The 13,681-nt window shown below is 55.4% G+C and overlaps 1 pseudogene; it reads left to right on the top strand.

Moving 5' to 3' along the window:
- Positions 1-10,743: 10,743 nt before the first annotated feature.
- Positions 10,744-12,749, top strand: LOC128943509 (serine/threonine-protein kinase pim-1-like; annotated as a pseudogene).
- The last annotated feature ends 932 nt before the right edge of the window (positions 12,750-13,681 follow it).

The raw sequence follows: 13,681 nt of genomic DNA, 5'->3' as shown, positions 1-13,681 counted from the left end.
ATGGCAGAAGAAGGCCTGATTTCAAAAGGCCTTTCTTTTATCATTATTCTACTGGTCTATGACATCTCCCCCTTTTCGTTCATTTAAAAAAGGCTCCTATGTTCTGATGTTGAAACAGCTCACTCTTGTGAGGGTATTATCTCATCACAGTTGTCCCTGGTTATCTATTAGATATGGGATAAGATAGATAAATGACCAATTACAATCAACAAAACTTACCAAATTCTATCAAGTCATTGACACAGGGTTTTGCAGCATGAGAAAACAAAAGAAAAATGTCCAATGTCTCTTAGGGAAATGAAAAGAAATGACCATTGTTTCCAATTAGTTGAGAAGGATGAGAAAGTCTGTGAGCTGGAAATGCTGATCTTTGACATCACTGAATGTCCTCCTGGGCACTGGAACAGGGAATAACTGCAGAAGGTTCGTAGGAGCACTGTACCATGAGGATGCCATGAGGCTTTTGTTGGCAAATTGCCTCTGTCAGTTTCCAGCCACAGCCATGTCTTGGCAGTGCTCCTTCTGCTCCTGCTCTGGCCACAAAGGCTGCAAGGTGATGGGGTTATTTCTCCTTTCACTGGGCCTCATTTTTTCAGAACTGATCAGTATCTGATGGAATGAACAGGTGACTGCTTTGAACTGCTGATGATAAAACACAGGCACATCTTCTCCTGAAGTTAATGAATTAATTAGGCTTCACTGTGATAGAGCCTATTGGGATTTAGATGTGATGATCTTTTTACCAAATTTCTCATGTAAATATTGCATTATTCAAAATGATTAGTTGTCCAAATTTCTCATGTACATATTGCATTACTTGAATGTTCATAAGGCGTTCATTCCTCTTCTTTTTTGTTTTTTAAGAATGAGATGCATGTCTTTTTTTATAAGTATGATGAAACATCATAGCAAAATAATACATGCAGTGAACAAGAAACTTACAGCAATTAGGAATAATTTGGATCCAACAATCAGGAATATTTCAAATAGCAGAAAAAGCTAACAACATAGGTTTCTTTCACCCACCAGAACCAAAAGAAAGTTTTCTTGGCAGTTCTCTGCTTTTAACCCCCTGTGTTCTCAGAGGCGTATCCATGTCCTCAGTGGCCACACCACGTGCCAATATTCAAATCTGGGCACCTATTGGTTTAACTACAGCATCCCAAAAAACTCACTTGCTTTTCAAACCAGGACAGAGGGTCTCTTTTCCTTCTGGCTGGCAAAGAGGTAACAAGGCCGACCCGGCTCCCATCTCAGCCAGGCCAGGCCGGGCGGCTCCTGCCGTGGGGCCGGGCCCATTCCCAGGGACCCCGCCAGGCCCCATCGGCTGCCGGGCAGGGCAGGGGAGGCCGCGGGGCCGAGGCCCGGCCGGGCCATGGCTGCAGTTGTGACCATCTGGGCTCTGCTGAGCCCTGCCCCGCCGCCAGCCCGGGCTGAGCCATGATCCACCGGGCCCCAGGAGCAGCCCCGGGCCGGGCCGGCTCGGCCAAGATTCTGCCACCGTTGGGGTTCAGCCGCAAGCCCCAGGCAGGGGGAGGAGAAGCCATCAGCCCCGGCCATGCTGCTGCTGAGTTCTGGCCTGGCTGCTGAGATCCTGGCCCTGCCCCAGCGCGGCCCATCCTGACACAGCCCCAGCGCAGCTGCTGCAGAAACCTCCATCATAAAACAGCTCCGGCCACAAGCACCGAGCCCGGCTGGGGTCACAGAACCATCTGCAGGCCCCGGGTGAGATATGAACTCTTTCAGTGCTTCCATCCTCCCTCGAGGGAGAGAAAAGGACAAAGTGCAGATACATACATGAGCAGCACAAAGACATGGAGGTCAGTGAAGTGGAAGCTGAGTCCCAGATAGGAGGGATGAGGAGATGTCTTGATCTTGGAGCTGAAATCCTCTTGTAAAGCAATGGAGAAGGATGTAATTGATACATCAGACTCTCTTTTTCCCTATAAGGCATTGAAAAGCATGGGAAGATGACTTGTTCAGCAAAAACCTCCATGCTAAAGTAAGCAAACCTTGAAGTAGCTATGATCCCATGAGAAATTTGAACAGAGAAAGAGAGACGAGTGATGAGACCCTGTGCCTCATGAAGAGAAGAAGACCTCTGTTTGTACACATGAAGATGATTTCAGAAATAGATGAAGAGAACCTTTGTTCCTAAGCAGCTCATCTTTAAACTAATACCCCATAAACTAACATGCCCATAAACACAGATGTGGCAAAAGATGTGAAAAAATGGGAGGGACTTCATGATTGCAGATTTTCTGGGAGGCTGATGTTCATGGGAATTGAGAGCCACGAGAAATATGTTTTCTTGTAAAGCTTCCATAGCATGGAAGAGAGACTCCTTTCCCTACGTGAATTGAAGAAAAACTATTCTAGAGGTGGCAAAGTGACTGAAAATTTTAGGTTTTGTCTCTTTGCATTGTCAGTAAGAAAGAAAAGCTTGCAGGGAGAGGAGAAATTTTCCAAAAGTTTTTTTCGCATTCATATTACTCTTTCTTCTAGTTACTGGTAATAAACTTTTTTTTATACCCTTTTAAAGTTTTGAGGCTACTTTGCCTTTCTCCTAATCCTACCTCACAGCAGGAAATAAGTACGTATAATCTAGTGAGTGTACTGGTATATAGCCAACACTGAACCCATCACAATCATTGCTGTATTCTCCAAGAAATCTCAAATTAGTGAACAAAAACCACTACAGACAGCTTCCTGATGAGCTCCATGAGAGCAGAGGGAAATCAAGGCAGAGCCATGGTTTGTCAGGATTTGCTTGATCCTCATGCGCCTCACTGTGCATTTGGAGCTGAGCCCTTGAACCTTAGGGCCTGAGAGGAGATTGCACAAACCTTTCCAGGAGTCAAAGTCAGAAGAAAACCGCAAAGTGTCTCAAGGCATTCATGGCTCCCACTGAGGTCCATCCCCAACACAGGTTCCTCATGGACTCCTTGGAGGACAGAATTGAAGGCCAGAATGGCACAAAAACCTCTCAGAGACTCAGCGTGGAAAGGAAATTCCAAAGTACCTTAAAAACCTTGAGTATCTCAAAGTATTAATGAGCCCCACTGAGTGTCAGTACAAAGCTCCCAAGGGACTTGTTAAAGTAGATAATTGGAGTCATGATTGCACAAACCTCTCACAGAGTCTGTATCAAAACAGAAACACCAAGTACCTTAAAAGAACTGAAGTACCTTGAAGCATTAATGAGCCCCACTGAGTGTTGTTACTGACAAAGCCTCTCCAGGGACTAATTACAGCAGATAATTGGAGGCCATCATTGCACAAAGCTCTCAGAGACTCCAAGGCAAAAGCCAAACCCAAAGTCCTTTGAAAAACCTGCAATCCCTGCAGGGAGCATTCAGGAGTCCCCATTGCTGAGCAAGGCTCCCCAGGGACTCCTTCCAGCAGATCCTTGAGGCCACTGGGATGTGGGCTAGGGGGGGATGCTGAGGGCAGGACAAGGGGCTGACAGTGCCCAGCCTGGCTGGGGCTGTACCAGGAGTCCCCAGGGCCTCAGGACAAGGTGTCTCCTCACAGCCCTTGGTGGCACAGACCCTGCTGTGTCTCAGGGCACCAAGACTTGGCTTCTCTTTGTCCCCACCTGTCATCACTGCCTCCAGTTCTCTGCTCTGCCTGGGGCCTGGGGACACTTTCTCAGTCGTGTCCCTCAGTGGGACCCATTACAAGTCCAAGAAACTTTGGAGTTGGATTCTGACTTGGAGTTCTGGAGAGGTTTCTTCAGCTCCTTCTCAGGGACTGATGTTCAGGGCCTGAGCACAAATCCCCAGAGGCTCATTACAGTCCTGGTGCTGTATCTGTGCTGCTGAGCTGGGTTGGGGTCCTGGCACAGATGCAGCTCCTGGTAACCAAGAAGAGCTTCAAAAGCACATTTCTCCTGATGAGCAGCTCTTCTGCCAGCCCAGCAGGGCTGGGGCACTGCCTGCAGCCAGCCCAGGCACAGCACAGAGGCACAGAGAGCTTCAATCAGTCAGGGCTGGGAAGGTGCTGAGAAGTGCCTGGGGCAGAATCACTGCCAGCCCTTGGCACAGGAACCTCTGGCTGCAGGACAATGCAGCTGCAGCTCCTGGAGCCATCTCCTGCTGCTGGACCATTCCAATGCCTATAGACTCTGTGAGTACAACTCTGGGTATTTCTGGTGCAGGGGAGGTGAAATGCTCATGAAGCTCTGATGTACTGAGGGGTTCTGATCAGTCACAGAATATTTCCAAGACAAGGATTTTGATAAAAATGAGGAAAATTCCTAAGACTGTATTCAGTTTCCTACTATTGGAGGATGACGGGGAGGGGGTATAAATATTAAAGGATGATTATGAATTTTGACAAGTACCTGAGAAATCTGAACTGTTACTTTTAGTGATCAATAGGTTCACAGGAGATTCCTAATGTACTTTCAGCCACTCCTCTGCCCATGGACAGCACCAGCATCACCTTTGCATGACCCATCAGGCTCAGTCTGAGCTGTCCTTTCTCCAAGCTGCAAACAGAACCTGCCCCATCCAGTGCCCTGCAAACAGGCAGGGTTCTGTAGGACCAAGGAGAGTGCACAGAGATTTTTTGGGGTCTGTGAGTGCTGGCACAGAGAGATCAGGCACAGGGAAACACCTGCAGCAGGGAAATCTGCAGGAAGCAGAGAGAAGATCAGGGAATGAAAGAAAACAAAACCCAGCAATGCTGTGGCAGGGAGAGTTTAGAGATGCCCACAGGATCCCCTCCAGTGCAGCCCCTCCCTCTGAACAAGCCCCCTCCCTCCTGTGCCCCAGCCAAGCCTTTGCCCTCAGGGCCGGGGCTCCAAGGTGTGCAGCCCCTCCTGTGCAGGCAGAACTGCAGCAAAGCCGTGGGGCAGCTCTGCAGCCCCGGGCCCAGTTCCCTCCGCAGAGCACAGGGCTGGGAGCATCTGCCCGGCCCTGGGGGCTCTGGCAGGGGGCACCGCTGGCTCAGGGTGATGCTGTCCCCAGTGCCCGGCTCTGGGCAATGCTGTCAGTGCAGCCAGGGAAGGAGCTGCATCTCCCTTCATCCAATACCATCATAAGGACACTTGGAAGTGTCCCTGAGATTTCAGTCCAAGCTGGGAGCTTCAATCCAGGGCGCAAACCTGTCCTGGAGTATCTCTGAGATATAAGATTGGTGGGGAAAGGCAGCGGTGTTGTTACACTGAAAATGCTGCTGGGTTGGTGAAATGAGCAAAGAGAGCCCTTGGCCACAAATGTGGAGCTGGGCTGTGGTGGATCCATCTGCTCTCAGCAGTACCTAAGGCATTTTTGGGAATAAACATGGGAAGTTGATCACCCTCCACCTGCTAAAGTTTAAACCCCTGACAAAATCTGAACAGATCAGAATGAAAGAACACCTCCCCTTAGTCTCCACTCATCACTTTGTCTCAGAGAAATCACTCTATTCTCCCGGGGGGCAGCAAAAATGCTGAGGGCTTATGATATCCAAGAATACCAAGACAGACATGGAGGGAGCTTAAAAAGAAAACTGCAGAACACTTGAACACAAAAGGAGGTCTGTGTCACTTACAGGGGACAGCGTATGGGAAATTGCTTTGATTTTGCTTACAGGTGTCTCCTCTATCTCTACACTGTCTTCTTCTCCATGAACAGGTCCACATGCCAAGGATCAGCAAATGTCCAACAGCAGCTCCATCAGGCACTTCCTCCTGCTGGCATTGGCAGACACGCGGCAGCTGCAGCTCCTGCACTTCTGCCTCTTGCTGGGCATCTCCCTGGCTGCCCTCCTGGGCAACGGCCTCATCATCAGCGCCGTAGCCTGCGGCCACCACCTGCACACGCCCATGTTCTTCTTCCTGCTCAACCTGGCCCTCACTGACCTGGGCTCCATCTGCACCACTGTCCCCAAAGCCATGCACAATTCCCTCTGGGACACCAGGGACATCTCCTACACAGGATGTGCTGCTCAGCTCTTTTTCTTTCTCTTCTTTATCATAGCAGAGTTTTCTCTCCTGACCATCATGTGCTACGACCGCTACATGTCCATCTGCAAACCCCTGCACTACAGGACCCTCCTGGGCAGCAGAGCTTGTGCCCACATGGCAGCAGCTGCCTGGGCCAGTGCCTTTCTAACTGCTCTCATGCACACGGCCAATACATTTTCCCTGCCCCTGTGCCATGGCAATGCCCTGGGCCAGTTCTTCTGTGAAATCCCCCAGATCCTCAAGCTCTCCTGCTCCAAACCCTACATCAGGGAACTTGGAGTTTCTGTTTTCACTGCCTCCTTAGCTTTTGGTTGTTTTGTGTTCGTTCTTTTCTCCTATGTGCAGATCTTGAGGGCTGTGCTGAGGATCCCCTCTGAGCAGGGACGGCACAAAGCCTTTTCCACCTGTCTCCCTCACCTGGTTGTGGTCTCCCTGTTTATCAGCACTGGTATATTTTCCTATCTAAAGCCCCCCTCCATGTCCTCTCCATCCCTGGATCTGACCCTGTCAGTTCTGTACTCGGTAGTGACTCCAGCCCTGAACCCCCTCATCTACAGCCTGAGGAACCAGGAGCTCAAGGCTGCCGTGTGGAGACTGATGGCTGGATGCATTCAGAAAGACTAAATTAGATGACAGTTTTTGCAAATCACTTGTAATAAAAGTCATCTTAGATAGCTCTTGTTGGTTTTCTTGCTGGTGGTTTTTTTCCCCTTGATTGTAGTTTTTCCATATTTTCCAAAAGAAAAGCCACAGTTCATTCCATTTCACATTTTGTGTATCTCAAGAGTTCCTGTGGCCACAGACTGTGTCAAGGAGGGGCTGCAGTCTTGGTGGCTTTAAAGGAACTAAAGGATCTCCCAGCCAAGTTTTCTGCAGAGATGCCCTTTTGTTGCCTTCTCTGGGGCTGCAGCAGCAATGTCTGTGTGCAGAGCTGGGGGCAGATCAGTGCTGGCCCAGCAGCTGTGCCCAGCAGCAGCAGCCGCACTTGGTGTTGCCAGTGCTGCTGCCGTGGCCCTGCCCCGCTGCCCTGGTGGCCCTGATGTTGCTGCAGGGCCTGAGTGCTCTTGGGGCCGGACACAGTCCTGGATGTGGCAGTGCCGGGGCTGCAGCAGGGACAGGCCATGGGAACTGCTGGGGCAGCGCTGACGCCTCAGCCCAGGGCCTGGGGGCTCCAGGCTCCTTGCCCAGGCTCTCTCAAGAACACGGCCAGGCCAATGCTCTGCACAGAAACCCCCGTGAGCAGCCTCAGGCTGGCCGTGGGCAGGCTGGGGGCAAACAGCATGGCTGGGGCTCTGCAAGGGCCCTGGGGCAAATGGGAAGGAGCAGCAGAGCAGGGGCTGATCCATCCCCAGTGCGCTGCACAGCTCAGGGCAGCGTCCCAGAGCATGCTCATGGAGCTGCCAATGACATCCCCCCTCTGCAGCCCTGGCCTCTCCCCCAGTTCACACAGGTGCCCCATCCTTGCAGGCACAGACACGGCAGCACTGGCTCAGCAGCCCCTGTTTGCATTGCACACAGCAGGCGGGAGCACCCCCATGCTGTTGGTGTGGGGACATGAACCTGAGGGAGCACAAATGCCATCAGCCCCTGGGGCCAGCAAGGGCTGGGGGACACCAGGGAAACCACTCAGCTTTGTCCTGGCCTCTGCAGTCAGCCAGAAAGTTTGTTCCCATCAGCTGGGAGTTTCCTGTCCCACTGCAGACACTGTTGCTCAGAGCCAGGGCTGCCTGGCAGCCACCCCCAAAATGCCTTCAGCATTTCCTTGACTTCACCTTTGCTTTTTTCACTCTTCCTGCCGCAAGTTTCTTCCTATTGCCCAGCCCTGTCCCCTCCCCTGCAAACAGCCCATCCCTGTTTGCCCTTTCCTCTCTGGCCCCACTCCCCATTGCAGTTCCTTACTTGGCACCATGGGAACGTCCCTTGGGCAGCAGGATCATCCTACAAGTGCTGCAGGAATTGTCTGCAGGCTCCTGCAGTGCCTGGTGCTGCTCCCTTGCCAGAGGCACCCCAGGCCAGGGGGGCACATCTGGGCTGCTGTGTCTGGCTCTGGGGCTCCGTGTTCTGGGCAGTGAGGAGGAGCTGCAGAGGCTCTGCAGGACTGACAGGATGGGCTTTGGGGCTGGCAGGAGAAGCTGAGGGGCCTGGGCTGCTGGAGCTTCTGAAGAGGAGGCCCAGGGCTCCTCCTGCAACTGCTCCAAGGGTGGCTTCAGAGAGTCACAGAATCAGCAAGGGTGGAAAAGACCTTGGAGATCATCAAGTCCACCCTGTACCCTGACACTGCCCTGTCTCCCTTGAGCCTCCTCTTCTGCAGGATAAACAACCTCAGCTCCCTCAGCAACTCCTCAAAGCTCTTGTGCTCCAGACCCATCCTCAGCCTTGTTGTCCTTCTCTGGACACGCTCCAGCCCCTCTATGTCCTTCTTAATTGGGGGCTCCAGAACTGAACACAGCACTCAAGGTGCTGCCCAAGCAGTGCTGAGCACAGGGGAACAATCCCTGCCCTGCTCCTGCTGGCCACACCATTCCTGATCCAGGCCAGGAGCCATTGGCCTTCTTGGCCACCTGGGCACACTGCTGCCTCATGCCCAGCCTGCTGTCCATCAGTCCCTGCAGGTCCCTTTCTGCCTGGCTGCTGTCCAGCCACTCTGGCACCTTGTGGAAGGGAAGGGAAGGGAAGGGAAGGGAAGGGAAGGGAAGGGAAGGGAAGGGAAGGGAAGGGAAGGGTCCAGATCCAATCCTTCCTGAAATGTGGGGTTTGCTGGCACTGCCAGTGCCTTGACCTGAAAATTTCCCTATTCTGGCACAGCCCAAGTGCAGCAATTTGCTGGCACAGAAATCCAAAACCCGGCAACTTTCTGCTACTGGGTCTGGCACCTCCCATGTCTTGTGTTTGCTGCCCCAGTACCCAGATTTGGAAATTTCCTGGTGCCCGCACAGCCCAAGTCCAGTGATTTGCTGGCACAGAAATCTAAAATTTGGAAATTTCAAGGTTCTGACTCCAGCACCATCCAGATCTAGTGTTTGCTGAGACCGCCAGTGCACAGATTTGGAAATTTCCCAATGCCTTCACAGCCCAGGTCCAGCAATTTGGTTTTAGCTAGCTTAGGAAGAGAAGTTCCTCGGACTGTGACTTTCCTTTTTCTTGGAACTGTTTAAACCTGCTCTGGACTGAAAACCCAGACAAACACCTGCAGCTCACACCTGTGGCCCCCTGAGCTCTGGGACGCTGCATTCCAGCACCAGAGGGACTTAGAAGAGACCGAGTGAGCCAACTACAACCCACAACAAGGACTTTCTGAATTTGCCATCTCTTCAGCACTGTCCGAGGTTTTATTTAATATTATTCATTTTTCATGCTTGTGAATACTTTACTTGTTAAATAAACTGGGGTTTTTTTTACTTTTCTCGAGGGAAGTCTTTTCCTGAACTAGTAGGGGTAGGGGCTGCTTGAACTTTCTTTCTAGATGGATTCCTTTTGGAGGTTTCCTCCCAAAATTTGCCCTAAGCCAGCACAAACAGTCACAATGAAAACTTCACCAGTGGCATAATTTCCTGGTGGCAAATCTTGTGACAGAAGCTTGACCTTGTTCTCCATGAGAAATTCTTGGGAAGAGCAGACAGGAGAAGATTCCTGGAAAACTGAAACAGCTTTCCAGAAGTGAAATGAAAATGGAAGAAACAATCCAAGATGTTTTCCTCTATTTATTTCTATGCTCCCCTTTTCCATGTTGCATCCCAGTAATTCCAGATGTACCTCACCTCTAAGATCAGTGACTTAGGGATTTTTAGGCGTTCTAAAATACCATGAGCCACACACAGTTTTCCTTCTCCTCTTTTTACTGGAAAGCAACACTGGAGGTGTAAGTGCAGTGCTGGGCTCAGGTAGGAATCCTACCCCAAGGGAAGGTGGCCCGACAGTGTTTGACCCTCAGCAAGGACAATGCACAGCAGCAGGCGAGGGGATCGCTGTGCCAGTGCGCAGGAGTCAGGGCTCTGCATCCGGGCTCAAGGCTGCAAAGTTCCCGTGTTTGGACAGACGGAGGGGCTGTCCCCGGGGCGCGCGGGGCTCGAACGTGGGGCTCGTGGGGCGAGCGGGGAACGGACACGGGGACAAACGGCCCCGGTGCCTCAGTTGCAGCAGCGGCAGCAGCAGCGGCAGAAGCAGCGGCGACAGCAGCAGCAGCAAACAGATAGTTTTCAACACTCTTTCCATTTCTCTTTTTCTTTCTCTCCTTTTCCCGCTGTCGGGCACCCTTCTCTCGGGGTCCCTTGCCCGGCGTCCCTCTCCTCTCCCCGCCTCCCTCTCCCCTGCCAGGCCGGGCCATGCTCCCGGCCCGCCCCCGGCCCCGGGCGGGGCTGCCCCGTGCCCGGCCCCGGCCGTCCCGCCGCGGTCTCGCCTCCGCCTGGCTCTGGCCGTACTGGCGGTGGCGCTGCTGGGCGGGCATCAGTGCCTGGTGCGGGGGCGGCATCGCCGCCCTTCGGCTCCGCCTGGCCCGAGCCCGGCTCCGGACCCGACGCAGGGTCCAGTCCCGGCCCCGGCCCCGGCCCCGGCCCCGGCCCCGGCTCCTCCCGGGGCCCGCGGAGGACACAGGCGGCGCGGCCGCTCCCGCCGCCTCCGCTGCGGCTTCCCCGGCCCGAGCTCCGCCGCTCGGCAGCGCGGCCTCCGGCCCCAAGCCGCCGCGGCCCGGGGCGGGTGGGGATGCCGGGCCCGGGGCGGGTGAGGGGCGCTCGGGGGTCGTTGCTGGCCCCGAGCCGAGCGCTGACAGCCGCGTCTCGCCCGCAGGTGAGGCGCACGAGGCCCTGCAGGAGCGGTACCGGCTGCGATCGCTGCTGGGGCGCGGCGGCTTCGGCAGCGTCTTCGCGGCCACGCGGCTCTCGGACGGCGCCCCGGTGAGCGGCGGGGCCGGCGGCGGGCGCGGGATGAGGGGGCGGAGGAGGAGGGAGGAGGAGGAGAAGGTCGGGGCGCGGCGGGACGGGTGGCCAGCTCAGCCCGCTGCTCTCCCTCGCTCGCAGGTGGCCATCAAACGCGTGCCGCGGGATCGCATCCGGCACTGGGGCGAGCTGGTGAGTGAGCGGGGCCAGCGGCAGCAGCCGGGCCGTGCCAGGCGGCGAGGAGCCGGGGCCCGGCAGGGTGGGGGCCGCTGGGAGCCCTGCGGGGAGAGCGGGCGTGGGCTGAGCGGGGCGTGCAGAGCATCCCGGGCTGGCTGAGAGCTCCCAGAGCCCCGGCACGGCCTCGGCCCCACTGACGGCACCGCGCTCCTCCCGCAGCCCGACGGCACCAGCGCCCCGCTGGAGATCGTGCTGCTGGCCAAGGTGTCCCGTGGCTGTGGTGGTGTTATTCAGCTCCTGGAGTGGCTTGAGCTCCCCGACAGCTTCCTGCTGGTGCTGGAGCGTCCGGAGCGGTGCCAGGAACTCTCGGGTTTCCTGGTGGAGCGGGGGTTCCTGCCCGAGGAGGAGGCGCGGGGGCTGTTCCGCCAGGTGCTGGAGGCCGTGCGGCACTGCACCAGCTGCGGGGTCCTGCACCGGGACATCAAGCCCGAGAATGTCCTGCTCGACCTGGCCAGTGGGCAGCTGAAACTGATCGACTTTGGCTGTGGCGCCTTCCTCCAAGACACAGCCTACACCCAGTTTGCGGGTGAGCCCTCGCAGGGGATGCTCCTGGGCATCTTGTGGCCCAGCCTGGGTGCAGCACTGGGGCTTCCCCCTATTGCAGCCGGGATAGGATTGATGCTGGAGCCGAGTTGTTCTGGGTGGGGTGTGAGGGCGGCCAGCTCCCAGCCCTGCTGACAGCCTTCAGCACCCACTGTGGCCTGGGCTGGGGCTGGAGCTGGGGCAGCCAGCCCAACACAAACCCCCATGGGGGTAGCAGAGAGGGAGGCCTGACCGCGTGCCCCGGATGGTTTGGTGTGCAGGTGAGGAAGGGCTGGACTGCTCTGCTCTCCTTGTTTGCCTTGGCTTATTAACATTTTTGGGGGCCATGGAGGTGGGGAGGAGAGTGAGTTTTCTCCACTACTGGGTGGGTTTCTTCTTTGTGTGTCATGGTTTGGCCTTCCCAGGGATTGTGCTGCCCTCTTCCAGCACCGGTGGCTTCTTTTCCAGCCCCGAGTTTGTGCACAAGTCCCAGGTGCTGGTGAGAGGGCAGCTCTCACTCCATGTGCCTCTGGGGCAGCCCCCACGTGCCCAGGGATGCTGGGGCCAGGCTCTGGGAGCAGCAGCATCCCCCTGCTGATCTCTGTCTGTGTTCCACAGGAACCCTGTCCTATAGCCCACCAGAGTGGATCCAGCACCAACGCTACCACGGCGAGGCAGCCACGATCTGGTCCCTGGACCTCCTGCTGTGCCACCTGGTCATGGGGAAGCACCCGTTCAGGAGGGGCCAGGAGATCATCCGGGGGCGGATCTTGTTCCCACGATGGCTCTCTCAAGGTGGATCCTCATCTCTGGGCACCGGGGCAGTACCATTGCTGGGAGACAGGAGCAGGCTCATAGGCATCCCGCTCTGGCAGCTGCTGAGGAGGTGGCACATGTCCTGCTCTCCTGCTGTCCTCCAAAACAGAGCATCCATGGGGAAGTTTAGGCCCAGCTCTGGGCACACCCAGCATGGCCTGGGCATGGGAACGGGAGGGCAACTTCTCCAACTGACTGGTGATTTCTGGTTTCTCTCCCCAGACTGCCAGGATATCATTAAGAGGTGTTTGTCCATGCAGCCCTCAGAGAGGCCATCCTTAGAAGATCTTTTCTATCATCCTTGGGTGAAGGGTGTTCCTCTGCCCTAGAAGATGGGAGAGATCCATGTGCACAGTTGGATCCAGGGGCCTGGCAGGTACCAGCTCCACGCATCTCTTGGCAATCAGTGGCAAAGCAAACCAGGCTGGTTTTGTCCTGCCTGTAGCTTTGAGCAGGGGTCAGCAGAAGGGAATATGCAGCTCTTGGGCTGGAGCTGAGCTGCAGACCTGGTGTGGCAAGCACTGGTGACCACCATCCCCCTGGTTTTGTTTGTCCTGTTCATGGATGGCTGGGGCCCTGGGCAGAGCCCTGACAGCCTGGTCTGGCCCCAGGGCAGGAGAAGGAGCCTCTGGAGAAGCTGTTCCAGGTGGGGCTGCTGCTGGAGACACCAAGGACAACCTCAAGGATGACAATCTCTTCCCAGCCTGGCCAGCTGAAGATGATGGACTTGGATTCTGGCACCTTCTTCAAAGCCAGGCTCCAGGCCCAATTCGCAGGTGAGTCCACAGGCAGGGGGATGCTCCCTGATCTGGGCATGGCACGGCCTGGCTGGGCACCAAAGGTTCCCCCTTTGCTGGGGCAGATGTAATGAATTCTTCAGTCAGCTGCCCAGCTGCTTTTTGACTCTAGGAAGCTACTGAGGGCTGCATGTGCCGTGGCTGGCTGCAGGCTGGGCACATGTGCTGCCCTCCTTCTCTGCTGCCAAAGGCAGCAGGAATGGGCAGCTCTGGGCACAGCTCTGGGCACAGCCAGCATGGCCTGGGCACTGCAGGCCTTGGCACAAGGGCACAGGAGCTCTCAGCTGACGGGCACTTTTTGCTTTCTCTCCTTGCAGCCGGGCTCTGCGGGTGCTGAGGCTGCTCTGGGTTCTGCCAGGGCTCTGCTGGGCTCAGCCCTGGGCCCAGCTGGGCTGGTTCTGCCCTCACATTGCTCTGACAGCTCTGCATCAGACGAGCCCATTGCGAGCACAGTGCCTGAGCTTTCTGCTTTGGCAGGTGAGTGA

Source organism: Melozone crissalis, unplaced genomic scaffold, assembly GCF_028551555.1.
Source record: "Melozone crissalis strain CALT ecotype California unplaced genomic scaffold, PUWL_Pcris_2 ptg000046l_1, whole genome shotgun sequence".
Classification (NCBI taxonomy): domain Eukaryota; kingdom Metazoa; phylum Chordata; class Aves; order Passeriformes; family Passerellidae; genus Melozone; species Melozone crissalis.
The sequence above is the reverse complement of the archived record's forward strand: the minus strand, read 5'-3'. Positions and strand labels throughout refer to the sequence as shown.